We start from the raw sequence: 6,000 nt of genomic DNA, 5'->3' as shown, positions 1-6,000 counted from the left end.
CTCTCTCTCTCTCTCTCTCTCTCTCTCTCTCTCTCTCTCTCTCTCTCTCTCTGGGTGCAAGGGGGGTAGGTAGGGATGATCTGGCCTACCCTCTGGTGCTGCTGGCGCGCGCGCTGGTGCTTTCGGCTTCCCCGGGACGGACTCTCGCGCTCTCGCCCGCCGCGCCGCTCCGCCGCTCTCTTCGTCGCCGCGCGATTGCGAGCGCGGCGCGGCGTCGCACGTCCCGTTAAGAGTAGGAGTGAGCTGGCCAGAGCCTGCTGCTGGCTTGCTCACAGCAGTCAGTTCGATACCGAGCGCCGAAGCGTTCGGTTCGCTCCGATTCCGGCGTGCGCCGTTATCGTCATCGGTTCCTATATATCCCGTCACCACGTTCGCGCGACTGAACCGGGCCGACCCCTCCTCCCCCCCGCGTCCGGGGTACCGGGCCGGTGCGCGCTGACCGGGGGATGACCGGGGGCACGGAGCGCGCCGCGGGCTTACCTGCGACACGCGGAAACGTATACCGCGAGACATGTGCGCTCCCGCGGAGTTGAAAGAGCCGCTATAAAAAGTATATCTGGACCGAAGAGGGTCGCGCGCGAAATAAGGGTAACATTTTTCGATCGCGATCGAAGGGTTTCGCATTCTTCCTTTCGCGACGGAGAGAAAGTCGCTCCTTTATGAACGGGACGCGCTTCACCACACGTTCGACCGGTGCGGGACAATGCTTTGGACCATGTGCACCTTCGAGGGGCTTCGCTCTGCGAATGAGCTTTTGAATTCCCGGGAGGCCGTTGTGGCGAACGGCGGTGAGACCGCGAAGGGGACACCGCCACTGCTCCTCTTCTCTTCAATGGGTCCTCGTGCGAGGATAGGAGAGCCTCGGGAGAAGAAAACGCAGCTTAAGTGCCCTCGTTAACGCGATCGCCTGTGAGTATACTCAGCTCTACATTCGGTTTATCGCGTGTATATATATACCCATTACCTACCTGTTAAAGCCTTCCTTTTCACACCGTTCGTCGGCGATTACTTGGAACGGGTGTAACAGGCGGTATTTTTACGTGGGCTTATATAGAGGTTAGAGGAAGACGGGCTCTAAGCCCGAATTCCCTCGAGATAACGGAAAATAAGTTACTCGCTCGCTCTACGCGCGAATTTCTCTTTGAAAGGAAAAGTACTCCCCGCGCAATAAGCGACTGCGACATTAATACGCGAATTCTCGTTGCTGTTCCGCGAATTAATCTAAAGGGGGTTTTAATGACTCCGTTAGAAAACGTCGTCCTCTTGGCGAACGCGATTCTGAGAAAAGCCGTTTAACTTCTCTCTATTCTTGATAGGACGCGCTCGTCTTGATAGGACGATTTCATTAGATTCGCTCGTCGTGAGAAACGCTTTCGCGATTATTCGCGGAAAATTAACAATTTCGCGAGGAAGCGATGCGCGTACGGAGGAATGCAGCGGGTAACATGCCGCACACGCCGTAGAGTCGGTAGGGTATGCGCGGCTGAGTTTGCTTCGCCGTGTGCAGCAGCGGTAATTGGCGGGACGCCGAGGGTTCATATAGCGAGCGGGCATAACCCACGCACTTCGCATATCGACCCTCTTCTCACATTTCTCGCCCTATTAATTAAGCCGCTAAGCGATGTGATTTCGGGTAGCGAAACAACTTGGCTACGGAATGAGAGCGCCGCCGCCGCGCCGCCCGTCGAGGATGCTCTCGGCGAACGGGCGAGAAGTGGGATTCACTGGCCGCACGTTGGGAAAGCGCAGCATTGAATAAAAAATGCATGTGCATCCAATGTTAAGGGATAATTAAATAGCGAGATCGATATACCAATCGCTTTTAGTAAATTTATCGAGAACGAGAGAACAGATCGAGGAACAGATATGTAAATGGCATTCTCCATCAGTTTTCCAATCATCTTACTCTAAAATGTTTTAATCTGTCAAATTGTATATCAGTTCACGGTATACAATGAAAAATATTTTTGCGTATTAAATATTTTAATATTTGGACGTATAAAACTTTTTTTAAGTTTTAATGTTTATTACAACTGTTCTCCAATGCTGTAAATTAGAAAGTATGGAAATGTAATCTTCAAACTTTGTCGCGGCGAAAAAGTGGTACCGCTTCTTTGAATTCTTTCGAAAACAAGAGGACAACTTTTCTCATTTTTTTGAAAAATAAAAACTGAATTGTTTTTCTTGCGTAAATCGATATTCTTTATTTTTGTACGGAAAATGTAATACTGAAAAATGCCAAGTGTCCTGATTGCATTCTGATTTGCAATATCTCGTAAAGTATTCACTTTTTGTCAACTGATGCAAATAAATTATACGAGTCCAATTCTAAATTTTCGTTATATGAAAATTGCTAATAACTGTTTTCATTGTGATCAAGTTGAACTATAATATACTTTGTAATGAACACTTGAAGCGTTATCCAGAGCTTTCAAAAAAGAGCCAGATTTGCGAGATAAAATTTTAATTAAAAAAATTTCTAACTAAAAACTAAAAAATTTCCACAACTTTGTGTTATTTGCGCAAAAGCTTTATCAAAAGATAAAAAAAACTTCAGATCTCTTTAACGATGAAGCAAGAGTCTATCGAAATCTTAATGTAATATTTTGAAAGAGGGCTGGAACTAATTTTAAAACAAAGAGCTCTTGGACGGACAACTTTGTAAGAGTTTTTTATTGGGCTTGATTAAATTTGTGTGTGCTATCTCAAAGTAACAAAATTTAATTTTCTTTATTTAAAGACGCAGATTACTAATTCGCAGAGAAAATTCACACAGTCGCAATTACTTCCGCTTTAACTCCGTTTTCTTTCCTTGTTCCTTCGACTCAGATGTGCATATATATATAATGTAATTTAATTTCGTCGTAAATTACAGCAGAATTGCGAAGCGTCGTTCAAAGGAATTTCTCTTGCATTATAATGTATACGTCACGCATACAGTGCGAAACTCGCAGGTTTTCCACAGATACCTGATAATCGCGCGACTCGTTTTGCGCCGCGCTACAGTGACTCGCGCGCCCGTTCTTGTTTCAAACAGGACACACTAAATTGGGATGCACGGACAGGGAAGTGACAGCGTTTTGCCGGGGCTGCGAGAGTCCTGCACATTCGCGAGGGGACCGTCCTTAAAAACGTGCCACAGTGAAAGAAAAAAAAAAGAGAAATTCTCGCTCGCGTACAGCGGCGAGTGAAAAGGCTGTACTACGCGTTTTATAAAACGGATAGCATCGAATTACATTCGTATCTCGCTGGAACAAGCGTCGGACGTGCGAGAACGAGAGAGGGAAGAGGATAGAAAGAGAGGATATTTATTACGTTCTGGCACAATGTTCCCCCCAAGACTCTGTAAACAGTATCATAAGAAAGACAGGGTACATATTTACAGATCGTGCGCGGCGTTCGCGTAGATTGCGGCTAACAATGAGCACTCCTTTTTATCTCATCGCTCTTTGAAACGGCGGTGAAAGTACGGCGCTGAATAAAGTACGACGCTTCCGGAAGAGCCTCTTTTCCGCGTTATAAATCCTTCCCCACTTTTCAAAGTTTTTCGCTAGATAAAGTCGAGTCAAAATTGCTCTGCACCGGGCTCGGCTCCGCCGAGATTTTCCGCGGAGGCGCGAAAGAGCTTCATAACTCGAAAACTCGAGGTCCGCCCGGGCGCATAAATCTCTCTCGAACTTCTGTCATTACGTTAATGAGGGTGGTACCAGTCTGACGGATATTTACCTTCAATTTCGAAACGGCATCATGCGTAACACGGAATGATATCTATACCGACGGTCGAGCGGGAAAGAAAGCGAAACGAACGAAGTTAAGCGCGCCCCGTGATGCGGAGTATTGAGAAAAAGCGCTCGCGCGGACGGACCCCAAATAAAAGTGAAAAGAACCTTTCTTCTCGTTTCGGTAATATTGAATATAACGTCCCACAAGGTCGCCTTTCGAAGTTCCAATCGTATTCTTTATTAGGATACGTCCGGAAGCCCGCGTTGATCCACCATTATCGTCCCTGCGCGGAATACGAAATGAAAGTGGCTCGCTGGTGGCTCGATGTGCCCGCGCTTATTTGTAACTCCATTATCGGAGAGCGACGATTGAGATTTTCAGAGAGACCGGGAGTCGCTTGGCGACGACGAGGAAGAGATGTCGAGATTGCAAATTGTCGACTTCTAGAAGCGCAATTCGGCGATTCGAGTTAATAACTTTACTCTCAGGCTCGCGACTTTTGTTTAACTATCGGCTATTGTTTAAAACGTCTCGCTAAATGACTTTTCATGCAAGAACAATTCAATGTGTTTTACTCGTTTCCCGCAACTTGCCGTTTTCAACATTAAAAGAGGAAGTTTAACCCTTAAATGCCACCTCTCAAGAATCTCGTAAGTTCACTGAGGGGTCTAAAAGACCCCAGCATGAAAAATGTCCCCTTACTCATTGATTTTTTTATCTTTAGTTATGACAATTTTTTTCAATGTTGTTCAAGGTCTAGAGAAGAGTATAAAATGCTAATATTGTTCAAATTTCAATTTCGACATAGTATAAAAAATTAAATAAACTGAGTACTGCTAAGTGCACACACGGGTAGGTCAATCACTCAAAACTGTCATCAATGGGAGCATGAGCTCCATTTTTGGCAAGAACATTTAAAAACATTTCATTCTAAAGGGTCTGGGGTCCGCTGGACCCCACTTGTCATTTAAGGGTTAATAAAATTATGTTTTGAAGTTGCCGTGCCCGGATGTGATTTCGAGCTAGTATTCTGAAGTCCGCGAAAAAGGTCATGTGCATGTGAAGTATTTCATAGGGTACGCGCTGCGTAAATTTATGGATTAAATCAAACTCTCCGGTGGAAATACACCAATACTCACGGTGCAATTCTCGCGATCGTCCGTAATCCTCGATTATGACGACAAATTGAAAACAGACAATTCCTGACGAAAAGGGATTTAAATCATTAAAGCCGCGTACGCGCGCACGCGATCCGTCAAAGCTGAATTATTCCCATTGTAAAATGTTGCAAAATTAGCGGAGGAGGTAAGCAACGTGGATCTATTTAGTATGCGAAACGCGCCAATTTTGTTTAGACCGTTGATTGAAAAACAATATTTCGCCGCGAGCGTTTTCTATTAGCGTTTCCGTAATGAAATAACACGGTCGTGTTTTCACACGCGTATAAGTTAATCGTTTAAATCTGAACGATCGCCACGATGTTTCACGTGGAGTTAATTTCCGCGTTTAAAGCAGCCCCGGAATATCGATTAATAAAGTGCTTTAAATAAAGAGCGTATGCCTCGGTCCCCCCGGTCGTCGCAGATACGATGCAGACGATGATAAAGCGGCCGGCGAACGGTGACGGTGACGGATCGTATTTTCGTTGCGACTATCGGAAAATACAGCGGGGCGTTTTATATAATGAGCCGGCAATTATCTACGACGGAGAAATATTGAATGCGCCCGGTGTTGTGCAGGTATTTTTAGTGTCAGCGCGCGCGGCACGTCCCTCTCGGCCGGCCTGCTGGAAAATATTTACAGCGCGGCGCGGCCGCAGCTCAGCGTGATTGGCAAGGAGGAAAACCGCTTGCGCCCGCGCCGCGCCGTCCCGTCCCTCCTCGATTAGAGATACAGTAGCGCGGGAGTGGCACGAATAAGTAAGAGAGACCCGTATTCTTTTTTTATGTCTATCTTCTCCTTTGCGGATTTAGGGGTTGGTTTACGGCCCCCTCGGAGCGAAGTCGATAAACATGTCAACGGAATAAAATGTGAAGGGCTCCCGCAGGGGAAGGGACTCGTCGGCACTCGTCGGCATCCAACTTTTTCGTACCTACGGGGAATTTGAAAGTTCTGTTTTTCATGGGCGCGCGTGTTGCCGCGCGCGCGCGCGTTTTATTTCATCGATATTGAAATTGAAAATCTATTAAATAACGCAGCTGTTATTTTATTAATGTTAAACTTCTATGAAGTTACAGCTGTCATTTTATCGATATTAAATTTCCATCAATTCGCGGG

At 46.1% G+C, this 6,000-nt stretch overlaps 1 protein-coding gene across 5 annotated transcripts in view; it reads left to right on the top strand.

Annotated features, from left to right (window-relative positions):
- Window positions 1-274: 274 nt before the first annotated feature.
- Window positions 275-6,000, top strand: part of LOC112457431 (retinal guanylyl cyclase 2-like) — a 43,925-nt gene continuing 38,199 nt past the window's right edge. For all 5 annotated transcript variants that reach the window (XR_003041105.1, XM_025020475.1, XM_025020476.1 and 2 more), the window contains exon 1: window positions 275-909. The gene's annotated coding sequence lies outside the window, so the exon portion shown is untranslated. The remainder of the gene's footprint in view (window positions 910-6,000) is intronic.

This window comes from Temnothorax curvispinosus, unplaced genomic scaffold (genome assembly GCF_003070985.1).
Source record: "Temnothorax curvispinosus isolate PA1 unplaced genomic scaffold, ASM307098v1 QBEX01007779.1, whole genome shotgun sequence".
Classification (NCBI taxonomy): Eukaryota; Metazoa; Arthropoda; class Insecta; order Hymenoptera; family Formicidae; genus Temnothorax; species Temnothorax curvispinosus.
This window is presented reverse-complemented; position numbering and strand designations above follow the sequence as displayed.